Below are 17,576 nucleotides of genomic sequence, written 5' to 3'. Positions count from 1 at the left end.
TCCATAAGTACCATAGTATCATTACATGCCCAAAAGTCATTTAGAAACTCAAACAGTTTCTCTCCACATCGCGTAAGTAAAGCAAGAAACTAAATGACCAATAATTAGCTCTCTAAGTGATGATCATAGCACATTCGTCAGTCATCCTCGTGTGGCTGGATGTTCTACTCTAACCTTTCCTCACCAACCCGGTCTACAAAATCTACAGTTATGTTAATTTGCACCCTAGTGGGACTACAATGGTAAGATTAATAAATCTTGGCTAGTTAACTCCAAGAGGGTCATGATGATATGCAATGACAAATATAACCGTAAGTAAGAAAATGCATGAGAATGAAATGCGACTAATGTGACCTTTTCACCAGATTCCTCAACATCTTTATTCCAAAATCCTCTTCTTGTTCCTTATTAACCATAAGCAATGGCTTCCTCTAAAGATCCATGCTCACATTTTGGTTCCCTTTTTCACAACTATGAATAACGTCCGTTAGTGTTATTTTATCTCAAGAACACTTAGGCCTAGTTTGGATAGAAATATGCTTTCATCATCTCATCTCAACCCAATATTCAAAGAATACAAACATAAACACTTTTCAATTTCAAATATTCAACTTTTCCATCTAATCATTACCTGATTATTACAACGTTTTTCAAACTTTCAAACACAATACATAAAATAATTCAATTTTTTTAAATCCCAAAACAAAAATTATATTTTAACAATATTTTAACTTTATAATAATTTTATTTAATTTTTTTCTCTCATTTTCCAAAACTCCATAAAACATTTTAACTCAAACTATTTCTAACTCATTTCAACTCAACTCAAATATTTCACTACTATTTACAAACCATCTCATATTAACTCACTATCCAAATCAGGCCTTAAGATTTCGCATAACCGTTCTTCACCTTAAACTTCTCTACCTTCCACTAGCCAAAACCTAAGCCTGGCAACCTAAGACTGTTATGTTAGAAAACCACTATTTTTCACCAAGTCAACCCGCCATTCCTTAAGGGAACTAGATACCATTACTTCCTATGCAAAAGTCTCATACTTAGTACCCCATATGATGAGAATCAACCGGTATCATTAAAGGATCCATTGCATGTTCCAATTGGGTCTATTACTAGAGCAAGATCCAAGAAGATCAAAGAAGCACTTAATGGGCCGATTCAAGAGATTTGAGCTAATTCTAAAATGGGGCATTCCAAGCTTGGCCCAAAGGAAGATAAAGAAATAATAAATTTAATCCAAACTATTGTTGGGGCTGATCTTGCTTAATTGGTTTAATTTCCTGAGCAATGGCGTGTATTAATGACTGATTATGGGTTGAGTGGGCATGGAATTAGAAGGATTAATTGGCTGATTGACTTGCCTATTTCAAACCTTCCTTAGGCGTGATTTCCTTGCCCTTTTCAGTCTATTTTTGGCATGGAGGAGCTGCTAATTTCAGACCAAATCAACCTTAATTTTAGGCTTATATTATTTAGTCCTTTTTATCTACTTTCCTATTTTGGAACCAAGTTAGTTTCATTTTCTTTATAGCAAGCGTGTAGGGCTGAAAATGGGCTTATCAGTTTTAATATTTTGTAGTCTTATTTTCAGCCATGTTTTATAAATAGCATGCAATCATTGTAATGAATGATTATTGAATAAAAATAAAAATAAAACGTGAGGTTTACTTCTCCTATTGGTTCTTTAGAGAACTTGTGAACTTATCAAGGATTCTTCCTTGTGGCGTTCAAATTTTATACCTTCAGTTTGTGGTTCAATTATAATCATTGGGTCGAGGTTTGTTACTTTATACCTTTGGTTCGCATTTCATTTAAAAACATTGGGTCGGGGTTTTCTATCAAAAATCTGAATTTTAGCTTTCTTGGACAAGTATTCCAATATTGTTTGTTGGGTCTCAAAGCATATTGATTGAGGTTCGCATCACCATAGGAGCAATCCAAGAGTCTCAAGGTCCCATTTTAGAGTTTGACTCAATTAAATCCTTCTCTGAGCCATAGAAAACATCATTCAAAATTTATAACGCATAAACGAGAGACATACATCATAGAAAATTCCACCATTTCTTTGTCAACACAAGACCTTCTTTTTGAATTCAATTAATACTCATTTTAACACATTCCAAACCATCCTTCCTAATTCACACTCTAGAGAGTTTAAAATAGAGATCCAACCAAAGCTTTGCTACCTTAATGCTTTCATACATTGCACGCGTATGCCTATATTCATATATACCTATACATATATACAAGCATACATGAAATCCAAAACTTATCATATTAGAGAGTTTTTGATTTATCAAACATAACCATCACATATACACACATTCATATAGGAATCGACCCCACCTTTACCTCAAAATCGTATCAAAGTCCCAAATCTTCTAAGCATGTTAAATCAAACTCACGCATACTTTCTCATCCATGTGGAAACTAAACTCATCAATTTTTCGAAAACCAAACTTTAGTTCACAAAACTCTTACACCACATTCATAGGTTTAAACATCATGACCAACCCAACATACAGAGCCCTAAAACATGCTCTTACAAAGTAACATACCAACACTTACAAAACTGAAAACCAAAACACCAACACATATTTTTTCTTTTCAACTAAATAAAACTTAAGTTCTCCATCCTTAGTACCATGATCTCAAATACACCATTCATTCAAGTGGATAGGCCATCATGCAAGATAACACCTTGTAATCTCCCAACCATGAAACTGAAGCCATAGAGTTCAAACTAGTAAGTTTTCCCCTTAAGCAAGCATAATTTCCACTATATATACACAAACATCCAACCATCAAGAGTCCAAGAGTCAAGCTATGGAAAAGTTTCTTACCCTTAAAGAACTCAAAACCCCTTGGTGCCTTGTCATGCTCCTTGGTTTTCAAGGTGACTTGAGATTGATGAGAATGGGGGCTTGTGAATCGGTAAGGAAAGTGAGTGAAGAGAGTAAGACAGAAGAGAGCAAGGTAGCAAGAGAGAAAGAGTGAGTGAGTGAGAGTGGTCACAGAGAGAGCTTGAGGGTTGGAGGGGTTTTTCTTGCATGACTTCCCATTGGTCCCGTGGTTGGCTTCCATCCTCATGTACAAGTGTAAGACTAATTTCTTATATGACTAAGAGACAAAATTATAAAACAATAGGATTGCACATGATAAGAGGTTTGGGCTATAAGGAGTTGAGGGAAAGCTTATGGGCTGGTCCTTTATGGTCAACCTTTGCTTAATGTGTGATAAGTGGCACATGACCCATATGGTTGCCATTATGCATGTACGTGATCTGAATTTTCTAGTGAGGATTGAGTTGGCATGCTGTGTGGCATGTAGGTGGTGAGGCCGTGTGAGGGGTCAAGGCATGGTGATGTGGCAAGCTAGCATAGGTCCAAGTAGATGCCAAGTTTCATACATCTATAATGATGGGTGCAAGGCACCTAATGGAATGTATCCAACTCAAATTTTCTTGGGATGATTTAGGGTTGCCAAGTGGCATTCTAGAGGTCACCATGTGGATGCCATGTGGTGCCAATTTTCTTCTAAGTTTATGGATCCTAAATAAGATAACTTAATCTGTCTTTTGATCTAGAAATATCTCAAATGAAAGTTATAGATTTTCTAGGATCCAACTGCTATGCAACTAACCCTAGGCCTTTTCAGATCTCACAATTATTTAATGTAAATGCATCTTTTATTTCTTGCCCTTGCATCTACAATTGAGAGCATGTTTTATGAGAATTGCATTGATGCTGAAATATCAATGACCTTAGATGAGAGTGTAATGGTCTCATGTCACTAGACTTGCTTATCAATTGGTGAAGGCTAGAGAAGCTTAAGGTAAAGGTTGGTTATGGAAGTCTTAAGTGTTCTTGAGATGAAGTCACATTGATAGACATTACTCGTAGTTGTGATAAAGGGAACTAGAACCTGCGCACGGACTTTTAGGGGAAGCTGTGGCATATGGTTAGTAGAAAATGAGCTAGAGAATTTTGGGAATAGAGATGTTTAGGAATCTAGAGAGGAGTCTCTTTGGTTGCATTTCATTCTTATGCATTTATATATTTCTGTTAATATCTATCATTGCATAACATCACAAGTCCAGTCACTAGGCTAACTTGTTGAGCTTTTTATAATCTCACCTTTAGTTCAACTATGGTGCCCATCATAGAAAATGTAGATTTTACAGACCAACTTGTTGAGGAAGAGTTCAAGCAACACAACTATCTACACAAGAATGAGTGAAAAGGGTGCCTTGGTTGTTAATTATGGATTATTTAGTCATTTATTTTATTATTTTATTTACTCTAAGGGGGATAATAATGATCTAAGTTTCTTAAGAGAATTGGCATTGGATTCTCTAAATTTCTAGTTAAAAATTAGCTAGAAATTCCATCTTAGCTAGTTTAAGTAATATACTTCCTATATATCAAACATTGGATTATGTCTAAATTTGCCAAATCCTTACAATTATGTTAATTAATAAGGTTTTTTTTTTTTGTTATTTTCTTATTTAACATATATAACAGTCATATACTGAAATCCAGCAATTATATTTATTATTTCATCCAAATGTCTTTTTATTTACATTCTTTGTTTTAACGATAATTTTTAAATGATGATAGTTTTTATTTAAGGATATTACAATTATGAGATGCACTATGCTATATCTAACCAAAATGAATAAAACAAGGATGATTTTTATGTGCTGCATACACAAAAGAATATGTTCTCAAGTTGATTTTAGTTGACTTTAGAAGTTCTTACAACGATATCAATCTCCTTGTTCTGCAACCCCAAAGTATATTAGAATTTTCTAGGAGTATTTCGCTAAGATGGTCAACTCCAAAGATTGCATATAATATTATTTTTCACATATTTCCTAGAATTTCATTTGAGAGTACTTATTCTTATTTGATCTATCTAAAATTCTTGGATGCATTTGTAACTCCCATTCTTATGGTGTGACTTTAGAAAATAATTTTAAAAAACAAGACGGGAATTACTGAACTTTTATTACTCTTTCTTTCCCTTCTCAGGATATAAAATATTCCATAGTTAAAAATTTAAAATTTACATTTATAAATCTAAGAGAGAGATTTTCAGTGGAAATTATTAAACTAAAATACAAGTCCTTTTACAAAAATAAGATTTCATATATGACACAAAAAGGCCTAGGCTTCTGTCACCTTTTCATTGGGCCGTGTCTGTCGTGACGTTTTGTCTTCATTTCATTCTTGGGTGGGGTACATATAAATATGAAATAAGTCGAATACTCAGTAAGCATTATTTTATACTATAAAAATATGCTAACATAAGTTTCATTCATGCATTTCTCATGCATATATATACTTTACATAAAACATTTTCTTTTCTTCAAAAACATTACAAGGTGAGGTTTTCTTTTAAAAATATTTTCATTCCTCAAAATATTTTCCACCTAGTACTTTCTTTCATAAAATTAAAATATTTCATATATACAATTAATCTTATTACTTTTGTTCTGGCTGGTACACACTGTTACGCCTTGTGTTTTGGAGTTAGCGGTCTTTTGGACCCAATTCCACCTATGGTTGTGGGTTGGGAATCCCTCACTCAGGGGGCAGCATTGGGTGCATTATTAGTATTACTTATTTGGCATTGCAATTTGCCTAATCCACTGGTACCATCATTTATTCATTTGGTCATAGCTGTTACGTAGTTTCATACATTAAAATATTCATTTCTTTTTAGTCATTGATGACTTGCAAAATTTCATATTGCAGATTTTACAAGTTCGCTCGAGCGAATTCAGGCATATTCAAACGCTCGACTGCCACTCGACAGGGAGCTCGAGCGGGTTGCTAAAAAACAAAGATCGCTCGAGCGGAGACATTGGCCGCTCGAGCGAAATCAGGCAGAGTCGAATGCTCGACGTGCGCTCGATAGGATGCTCGAGCGAAATCAGACAGAGTCGAACGCTCGATGTGCGCTCGACACCCCGCTCGAGCGAACATCATATTTTGACAGATTTTAGGTTTTCCGTCGTCACACCATATAAAAGCAATTTTTTCACTCTAGGGACGAGAGTTTTGACTGGAGAACACTTCTTGGGAGAGAAAAATATAGCTAGAGGGATTCAAATCATCTGTTTTTGGAGAAGAAATTCCAATTATTGCACGTACGTTGGAATCATACACGAGCACGGATGGGAGAAAAGCGTTGAATCGTTCCCTTGAGCTTTTGACGACGAGTTGCGGCTGCAAGGAGGATTTTTCAGTGTTTATTTTCTTCCCATCTTCTCAGAACAATTATGATGAATTCATTTATGTTGAATTCCATTTCTAGCATGAGCTAAATTTTCTTTATTCTAGGAAAACGATGTAACCTATTTCCGAACTATGCTTGATTGTCTATGCTAATTTAATGCAATTCTCTCTTTATTTATCTGATTTATTTTGAATTTATTGCTTCTAATTAACTGGCCATTGATTAGATGATAAGTAATCTTGTGATTTGCTATCGAAAGAGGGAATCATAGGGTCGATCTTGGATATTTCAGCATAGGTAAGTATAGAGATCGAAAGACTTGTATGAACCTATATAGTAATTAAATCATTGGTCTTATTGCGTTCTTGATTATTGAATTTGCATATTCTTGTGTGAATTGATAACCAAGAGTCAATTCCAATTGACTATCGAAAGAGGCTTTTGGATGAATTAGAGATTTGCTAATAGACAAAAGAGATTTCAATTAAATTAGCTGGATGAGAAAAGCATAGTGAAGAAGTAGGTGAAATCGATTTCCTAGAAGTTTTCTTCCCATTAATTTGATCTTCGAACGTCAGTGTTATTTCCTTTGCATATTTTTCTTTGAGTTGATCTAGTTTAAATTGCAACTACAAAAATCTTAGTGATTCCTCTAGATAAAATCAAGTTTAGTATAATTTTGGTATTTGGCAAACGTAAGGTACTAATCCCTGAGGACGATACTCTTCTTATTACTTTACTATAAAACTACGATACTGTGCACTTGCAGTTTTGCACCGGTCAATCATTTCCTTTCCTTTCATTCATTCCTTTCATTCCTCGGTTCATTTCATTTCATAAAGCATCATTTTCATAACATAAAGCATAAAACCTTATCATTTCATTTCGTGGAACATAAATATAATAAATACTACATATAATATCTATTCACATGCATACAACTATTCTTGTGGTACATAAAAATGGGTTGCCAAAGAAGGCCACTACATACATATACTTAAACAGTAATAGATTAGCATAGATTCATAAAGCAGATCAGTCTAAGAAAACATTTCCCTTTCTTTCATTTCATAAAAAAATATTTTTCTCATAAAAACATTTTATTTCCTTTTCATCAATAAAGCATTTCTCTTTTATTTTATATCTTTTAGAAAACTCTATAAGAGTATGAACATAATACTTAACTAGACTCCATACTATTTAAATTACATGAAATCAATTTATGTGCGTGTCAGATGACAACCTACATGCATACATAACTTTCTGTCATTTCTTTTCTATTTAAAATAGAACATTAAACATGGAATTGGCATATTAAAAATACTCTAACTCTTAGTTCCTTCTCTTCCACGGGGCTTAACCTTGAATTGATTTCTTACTTAACTTCCTTTCACTTAAACTAGTCATGTCCAAATAACTTCATCAACTAGTTACTTGCATACATCTTCATGACCTTCTTGATTGTACAATTTACACTTCTAGGCATTCTTGACACCCTTTCATTGAACTTATACAAGTCATCATTAATTCGTTGAGGCATAACCCTTGCCATAAACCTTAAGCCTAAACTACGAATCTAGAAGCCCAACTTCATTTTTAAACTAACAAAGTGAGCTCCTATGCCTCACTTAAGTCTTCTAACCATCACTCACAAGTCTACAACTCAATCCCACTTCACCACGAATTTCAACTTGAGTTACAATATCATCCACAAACAATACCCTTCCTCCATACATAATCCAATCCAACATCAACCCAACATCAACACAATTTCCAAGTCACTTCTCACCTACAAACATATTACACAATCCAAACCATGTATACATGCATAATCCACCAAATACAAGTGCCATGCCCCTCTTATGACCTAAGATCAACATATAATCTATCTAAAATCAACAAATGTCATCTATATATAATACATTCAAAGTACATAATATGCCCAAATGCATACCATCTACTCCCTTGCAATCCAAACCAACACACCCAATATATGAAATCTGCTCATACCAATTTATAAACCTATACCACACATTCACAAATCTTACAAGCTTCATACACATACCACACATTCAATACAAGCTTCTTTAGCCAACCCAAATACATCACTCTTTATAATTTTATCATAATCAACACATCAAATGCACAAGAATCTGTCCAATTAAAAACCAACAACATTTTCATGCTTTCCAACCTTCACTACAACTCCATTTAATCCCAACACTTCAAGACAATCCATCCTCATTCCAACTCCATATATTCATATCAATCATATTAATATAATTCAATTAGGTGGCATAATCCAAACTCAAGCATAATCAAACTCAAGATAAGGGAGAGACTGAGATCGGGGCTTTTGGTGGACGCTCGATGCTCGGAGTCTCAAGTAGGTAGCCTTCAGTGGCTCAAGGAGGTTGGAGATGGTGACTTGAGGGGATTTTGGGGTGGCGTGAGGAGAAGAAAATCTATGAGGGAGAAGAAGGAATTGGGAGGGGGTCTGCAAAAAGGAATTGGGAGGGGGTCTGAAGATGAAGCCAAAGGGAGAGAGGGTTGCTGGCAAAGTGTGGTGGTGTAGTGGTGCTATCAATGGCAGCAGCTTGGGCTGGCTAGGAGGCTTGCTGAGTGTTCACGAGAGGGGAGATAGCACAATTTTTTTTTGGTTGGGGGGGGGGGGGGGGGAGAATAGGGATTAGGGTTTTGGGCATTAATCTAAACCTTACATTTGTGCCTGACTTAAATTCAAGGGTGGAGATCATTTCTTAAGAAATGGAAGGAATAAGGAGAAAGAAAGATGAACATAAATAAAATGAAAATGAATAAGTGCTAAGTAAATCAAATTCTATTTTCTTGATTAAAAAATAATATTTTTCATCATAAAGTAAAATGATAAGTTTTAAGTAAGTATTTCTAAGAGAAATAAATCCATCTAAGAGAAATAAATTGTGACGCCCCCAAATTCCGTTTGGGATCGGACGGACATTTGAAGCGTCGAGACATGAAACACAAGGTTACCTGCCCCCGTTCATGACATATAAGATGCAATGTTCCTAACATGCATCTAACATTATGCAATATTCGCAGCGGATAATTTTTTTCTTTAGCAATACTATGCACCAAATTGAAAATATCTCAAATGCTTAAAACATACTTCATACATAAAGACCCATTGAGTAGATCACAACACTAGTCCAAAATGGTTATGATCCAAAAAATACTAATTAAAGATGCAACTCCATTGTACAAGTAGTAATTTACGTTAACTACTATATTAGCAGTGACGTTGCACCGTCGCTTAGTCAACTGTGTCTAGTTGATCAGCTCCTGATTCTCCTTCAGGTCCTGTAACAAGATCTACCATTCAGGAGGAATGGTAGTTGGGACTGCCAAAGTGAGATTTGATTACAAATCTCAGTAAGTTAACAAAAAAACTTCCACACAAGCTAATGATGCATGCATGACAGTAAAAGCATAAATGCATAATCAAATTCATAAGTAATTAAAGCATAACTTGGCGTACAACATAGCATAATTGACATAACTTAAATTGAAACATGAACTGAACTTGACTTGACATGAACTTGATTTGAAACTTGACTTAACATGAAAAATACATACTCCACAGTTGTTGTGGCCCCATGTATTCTACGTGTAAATACATACTCCACAGTTGTTGTGGCCCCATGTATTCTACACAAACTTGACTTAACATGAAAAATACATACTCCACAGTTGTTGTGGCCCCACGTATTCTACGTGTAAATATATACTCCACAGTTGTTGTGGCCCCATGTATTCTACACAAACTTGACTTAACATGAAAAATACATACTCCACAGTTGTTTTGGCCCCATGTATTCTACGTGTAAATACATACTCCACAGTTGTTGTGGCCCCATGTATTCTACACAAACTTCACTTAACATGAAAAATACATACTCCACAGTTGTTGTGGCTCCATGTATTCTACGGAAACTTATTCTTTAACTGCTTAAATACATACTCCACAGTTGTTGTGGCCCCATGTATTTTACGTGACACAATTGCTGTGTCTCACGTAGTGTATGCATCACAATTGCTGTGACCCCATACATAAGTAATCAAGATGAAACGTCACTGGAATACGAAAGGACTGAAGCCCTGACGTAACATAACGTGACTTGAACATAACTTGAAATACATGACCAACTTGAAATAGAAACATTTCGTAACATGACATAACATATAATAGACAACATATTTAACATGACATACTTGTAATGTACAGTAATACATGACAGAATATATTATGTAACAGATAAAAATTGATGACATAATAAATTCTGTATAATAGACAATTACGTGATAACTTGGCATGGCATGACATATATGATAACATACATACATACACTGTAGTTCCTTTACTTAGCACACATACACAGTAGACTGCTAGTAAGTTAAAAGCTAACTTACCTCGATCTTCGTATTTCTTATAAAACTTCAAGTGCGATCACGAGGAACTGTAATTAGTGATTCTAAAAGTTAGAACTAAATCACTAATAATTTGAAATATGGAAAATACTAACTTAAAGAGTAAAATTTTCATTTTACTCTCTACATGAGGAAAAATGACCGTTTTACCCATAACTTAAGGATTTTGCATACTAACTCCAAAAGTTTCCAAAATTTACATTTCTCATGTAAATTGTATCCTAAACTTAAATATCAACTCAAAAAAATTTAAAACAAAACACAATTATAGAAAACACACTATGGCCAAAACATCCATAGACCATTTCCCTTGATTTTTGTTGCAATTCCTTCCAACTTCAAAACTTATGCTTAAACCAAAATTTTGCAACAAACATCTTCCAATCCTAAGTTCAAAACCATACTTAAAACATCCATTTATAAAAATCTAATAATCAACACCAAACTTTTTTGTAAAAAGATCCAAGCACTTGAATCACAAGTTTTGACTTTAAATCAAAACATCTCCAAGAATTTCAAAAATCAAATCTTACTTCTAACATATTCATAATATCATCCTAACATCAACCATGCTTTAAATCATCAAACTAAAGTCACCAAAATCATAAAATAACATTTGGAGTTTTTGGTTTTACACTTAGTCTAAAAACAGAAACTTTTTCCTCAACTAGTTTTGATAAATCTCTTGATCTATGACTTATAAATATATGATCTTCAAACCAAACCATCACATGGTTTAAAAAGATATCCTAAAACATATATAAGCTTCTAATTCAAGATCACATGATTAGAAATTAACCAAAACATAAATTTAGCCAAGAATATCCACACTTTGGCTTATTTGAATATCTCTTTGCATAAAATTTCATATCTTTGAAACTAACATCAAATATCTTCAAAATAATAATATAACATGTATATAAGATACTTAGGATCCTCCAATAAAATTATTAAAGTCATTAGAATAGGTTTAGACCACCAAAGAGTTAAACTTTCTCAAAACAGAAACTGTTTTTCTTCTTCCAGTTTCTAAGTTTCTAAATCTAAAAAAATATTTCATCAAAACCTTTAATCATGCAAAAATCCTCAACCAATAGTCACATATACATGTTAACAATACTCCATAAAAATTTCGGACCAATATCTATCCATTAGTTTGGTCCAAAACTTCAAACTATAACATATTCTCCAGTTTATCTCCCAGAATGACCTTTCTATAGTTTACACAATATTTGACTGACCAAATGATCTTCAAATGGGTCAAATAAGATATCCATGTAAACTAGACTCAAAAAGGAACAACTTATATGAAGGAGACTTTATGATAAAATACTTAAAAAAGTTTCGAAATGGGTGTGCAAAAGACCTCCTAAAAGCTGTCCAAGAGAGAGTGTTTGATATTCTTTCAATGGAAAGTGTAAATGAAGATAATTTCGTGGGGAGAGGTGGCTGGAGATACTTATGGATGAGATATGGAAGAGATGAGGCTGGAGTTGAGAGTTGAGTGTAGTTTTCTCCTACCCAAAATATCTATAAAAGATTATCTCATGATATTCTATCCAATAGTATCTACAAAAAATCAACTTAAGATATTTTTATCTATAAAAATCAACTCAAAATATTTTTACCCAATAATATTCATGAAAATTACCTCAAGATATTTCTTTTTATCCAATAATATCTACAGTTTTGAACAGACGTTTTATCCGAAAATATGAAAAAATGTTTTTGCGCCATAAGACTTTAAATAACCCTCCGAGTCTAATGGCACAAACCATAGTAAATAATCAAAAACACACTTCTGATACCATAGTAAATAATAACGCTAACTATGTAGTTAGACAAAAACCTATACGATTAATGGATTCGTGAAAACTTATGGGGTTTTCACGAGGTTCCTAAAGTTAATATAAATTTCACAATTGAATTTCTAGCGGGCTGTTACATAAATCCATCTAAATAAATAGAGTTTTTAACATAAAATGAAATAATGAATATTAAATAATACTCTTAAAGAAATAAAATCATTTAACTAAAATGATTTTCAAAAACTATATTATTTTCAGAGCTCCCAAATATAAATAGGTTTACTTGAAAATTAGGCTTGGTTCAATAATACTATAATTTACCCTATTTAAAATAAGTTTTGGACTTATGAAAATATTTCAAAGGGTTTAAAACATTGGGCTCCATTTAAAAATGATCTACTAAATTTAAAACACAAATTCAAGATTTAAAATGTAAAGGTAAGACTCATGACCAATCGAGATAAAAATGAGCGGTTGGTCACAGCATTGCATGAGGGCATTGATTATTAGAGCCTAATTATAAGTGGTAGATAAATTACAAAACAAAATTATAAAATTCTAGTTAGGGGCATAACCAGTTTGATTCAATTCGGTTTTAAACAAATTTTGGACCCAAACTGATATACATTGATTTTGAAAATTTAAGAGCTGATGTGGATCAATTCTTTACCAACTTTTCGGTTTTAGTCCGGTCAGGTCTGGTTTTCCAATTTACCATTTACACGTGTAGCACTATAGAAGTTTAATATTGTAATTTTTTCAATACTAAACTTAATTGTTTGAATTTAGTATTTATTATTAACAATTATTAATTAATTAATTTTCAATATACTAGTATAGTATAAGTAGTGTCTAATTTATTAGTGAGATTAATAAACTTTAATAATAAGACTAGAATTTCATGCGATATTAATTAATAATTTAGCATATAATATATATATTATAATATAAAAATACATATATCAGTCCGATTTGATTTAAACCGGTTTTCAAAATATGAAAACCAATACCGCACTAGTTTAGGACTGGTTACAAACTAGACCAGAGTCCGGTCCGATCAGATTCAACCAATTTTTGCGGTTTTTTTTTTTTTTTACACTTCCAATTATAGTGATTAAAGAATAAAATAATAAAATAATCATTTACATAAGCTACTGCATCCACCAAATTTGTTGGATTCTATAGATGAAGTTAAGAACTTGGTTAGTTTAGCTAGAGTATTTACATAATCCAATATGGGGGTGTTTTTGTAGTATTTAGTTAAAAATGTGCTTACTAGATATTATCCATGATCCAATGCTATGCTCTAAGGTCTTTATGAACATGTAATGATACAACGGTTTTTTTTTTTTTTTTTTTTTTTTTTTTTTTTTTTTTTTTTTTATGTACTTGTGACTTGTGGAGACTTTACTATAAATGTATTTTGATGTTTAAGATTTTTATCTGCTACCAGGTTTTTAGACCAATTACTTATCCACTACTAATAATTCATATCATTAGTAACATGCATATAATTACTATCATGAACGCATGGTTGTGTAACCTGATATTATATATTCCAACATCTCGACAACTCGTCAAATCACAAGTGGGAAGTCTGGGATGTCACAATGATGAAATGAAAATGATGACAAAATAATAAAAAGAATGAATTAAACGAAATCATGAAAATAAAGAATGAAAGGAAAGCATGGAAGTAATGAAAGGAAAGGAATGAAAACTTTAATATTTGAGGATGCATAATGACCAATGATTGAATGAATGACGATACCAATGAATGGGCAGATTTCAATGCTGAAATGGTCGTATTGTTAGTGCATCATGTCTGTCTTTTTGACTAAAGTCACTTCCAATCTGTCGCCACGGGTGAAGTTCTGGTTACATAGACTATAGACCCTAAATACAGGGTGTAACACTATGTACCACCGACCAATGGGAAGTGATAACAGTTAATTGTATGTTGTAGTATCGTTTGGCTCTTTCCAAAAAAAAACTTACAAGGTGAAGGAAAATATTTTTATGAAAAAAGAAAAGTGCTTTTATAAGAAAAGAAACGTCACCTTGTAATGATTTTCAAAGACAAAAAATGTTTTATTTAAGATATGTATAAGAATGAAGCATGTTTGAATGAAAACCTATGTTAGTATATTATTGGTCATGGCCTGTTAGTAATTCAATAGTAAAATTTTAATTGTCTTTAGGAACCTCATGAAAATTCTATAATTTTTCATAAATCAACCAATCGCATAAGTTTTAATCTGTCAACATAGTCAGTGTTATTACTCACTATAGTGTCAAAAATGTTATTTTAATTATTTGAGATAGTTAGAAGTGTCAGAATGCATTATGGTCTATAACATTTAATTCAATTGATTATTTAGAATTTTATGGTGCAATAACCTATTTTCATATTTTTAGACGAAACATCTATTTGAAACTATGAATTTATTTTTAGGGGCACTTCGAGGTTAAATTTTGGTAAAAGATTTTCACTATAAGTTCATATGAATATTTAGGACTTTTCAGTACTAAGTTTATTATTTACTTTTTTGGAATGAATAGGAACCTTGATCAGTGCACCAAGTACAGTGTTTTTAAAACCACATAGTGGAATGTCCAAATTAGATTAGACAAGTTTTATTTGACAAGATCTCAGCAACACATGATAAATAGTATTAGACACTTGGTACCATGAGGATCATGAATCAAGGTATGAGATCATGCCACATAAACAAAAACTCTATTCCATCAGACCAATCAAATTGTGCCAAACCAAAGATGATTTATATCCTGGTAAAACCCTATATGGTTAGAATCTAATTGAGAACCCAAAAGTATGATTGAAACTGAAACCCTAAACAATTTTATCCAACTCCTAAAGTTGACCACAAAATCCTAACTGAATGGGTTTCTAGCACTGTGTTTAATTGCTTCATTAAATTACTTCTATATGCTATTAATCCTTCAAATTTATATTTATTCATCACTATCCAACCTTTTTAACGTTGGATATTTGATTCAGTCAAGAGAAATTAGATTTGGGCTTGATACCAACCTAAACTCTCTTAAAACCCCAAATTAAGGCCTATTCGGTTGAGGCCTATTAAGGCCCACGAATTTGGCCTCATTAACATTGCTTCCTAACTTAATTTTTCACTCCCACTTGACTGACTAGATCTTTCAAGTGGCCTAGAAGTTTCTAGAAGGGATAAGCTAAAGGGGTCACCTCACTATTTCAACTCAACACTCCACCATGAGGAAATATTTTGGGATAGTTTTGTCCTTTTTTTTGGATTGTCAAGAGCAACACTTAAGCTCACTCTTAGCCCTCTCTTCATCCCTCACTTATCCAAGAACTCATTCCTCCCATTTCACAATCATTAAACCTCTTTTTCCCACATTCCTTAGAAAGAAAACCAAAGACTCTCTCAGACAACTTTTCAAAGTTTTTTTGCACGCCAGTTTTGAAGTTTTTGTAAGTATTTTATCACAAAGTTTCCTCATAAAAGTTGTTCCTTTTTTATTCTAGTTTACGTGGATATCTTATTTTTTCTATTTGAAGATCATTTGGTTAATCAAATGTTGTTTAAACCCCAGAAAGGTCATTCTAAGTGATAAAATGGAGAGTATGTTATATTTTGAAGTTTTTGACCAAGCTAACGGATAGATCTTGGTCCAAAATTTTTACAGAATACTATTAAAATGTGTACATAATTATTGGTTGAGAATTTGTTGCATGATTAAAGATTTTGATAAAATATTTTCTTTGATCTAGAAACTTAGAAACTGGAAGAGGAAAAACAGTTTATATTTTGAGAAAGTTTAAATCTATGGGGGTTTAAAACTATTCCAATGGCTTTGATAATTTTATTGGAGGATCCTAAATCTCTTATATATATATATGTTAGAATGTTATTTTAAAAATATTTCATATTAGTTTCAAAGATATGAAATTTTATGCAAAGAGATATTTGGATAGGCTAAAGTGTTGATGTTCTTGGCTAAATTTATGTTTTCATCCATTTTTAACCATGTGATCTTGAATTTGAAGTTTAGATCTATTTTAGGAGACCTTTTTAAACCATTTTATGTTTTTGTTTGAAGATCACATCTTTATAAGTCATGGATCAAAAGGTTGATCAAAACAAGTTAGAAACAAAAATCTGTTTTTAGAACTTATTAGAAAGAAACCAAAAATTTCAAGTATTGTTTTAGTGATTTTGATGAATTTTATTGATAATTGAAAACAATATTATTCTTAAAAATATGTTATGAATATTTTAGAAGAAAGATTTAGATTTTTGACGTTCTTGGAAATGCTTGGAAATAGATCAAATCATTTGATTCAATGGTTTGCCTTTTTAGTTAAAAAGTTTGAATCATTTTTCTAAAAGTTTGGTGTCGATGATTAACATATTTTAGTGGGTGTTTTAAGTATGTTTTTAAACTTAGGACAGAAAGATCTTTATTGCAAAAATTTAGTTTGATAATGAGTTTTGAAATTGGAAGAATTGCAACAAAAATCAAGAAAAAAGTCTATGCAAGTTTCAGCCCCTATAGAGTTTTTATGGTTTTGTTTAGTATTAAATTTTTCTTATTTGATATTTGAGTTTAGGATAAAATTTACATGAGGTATTAAATTTTGGTGATTTTTGGAGTTAAAATGCAAAATCCTTAAATTATGGCTAAAATGGTAATTTTACTCTAAGTTTGTATTTTTCATATTTTTAATTTTTATTGATTAATTTCTAACTTTTAGAAATCACTATTTTCAGTTCCTCGTTATCACACTTGAAATTGCTTAGAAAATGCGAAGACTGAGGTAAGTTAGCTTTTAACTTACTAGTAGTTTATTGTGTATAGGTGATAAGTGAAAGAACTACAATTTCTATATGTATGTTATCATATGTGTCATGCCAGGTCATTACATATTCATTTGTTAAGTAGAATTTATTCTATCACATTTTATTCATCTGTTATATAAGATATTCTGTCAAGTAATACATTGCAAGTATGTCACGTTAAGAATGTCATCTGTTA

At 32.3% G+C, this 17,576-nt stretch overlaps 1 long non-coding RNA gene across 1 annotated transcript; it reads right to left on the bottom strand.

The window, feature by feature from the left end:
- Positions 1 to 2,461: 2,461 nt before the first annotated feature.
- LOC122294423 lies at positions 2,462 to 3,124 on the bottom strand. Its single transcript, XR_006237602.1, has 2 exons — positions 2,862 to 3,124; positions 2,462 to 2,741 (listed from the first exon to the last, which is right to left on the bottom strand). It is a non-coding gene; the product is annotated as an uncharacterized LOC122294423 (long non-coding RNA).
- Between the last annotated feature and the right edge of the window lie 14,452 nt (positions 3,125 to 17,576).

The sequence above is a fragment of the Carya illinoinensis genome, chromosome 2 (genome assembly GCF_018687715.1).
Source record: "Carya illinoinensis cultivar Pawnee chromosome 2, C.illinoinensisPawnee_v1, whole genome shotgun sequence".
In the NCBI taxonomy this organism is placed as follows: Eukaryota; Viridiplantae; Streptophyta; class Magnoliopsida; order Fagales; family Juglandaceae; genus Carya; species Carya illinoinensis.
This window is presented reverse-complemented; position numbering and strand designations above follow the sequence as displayed.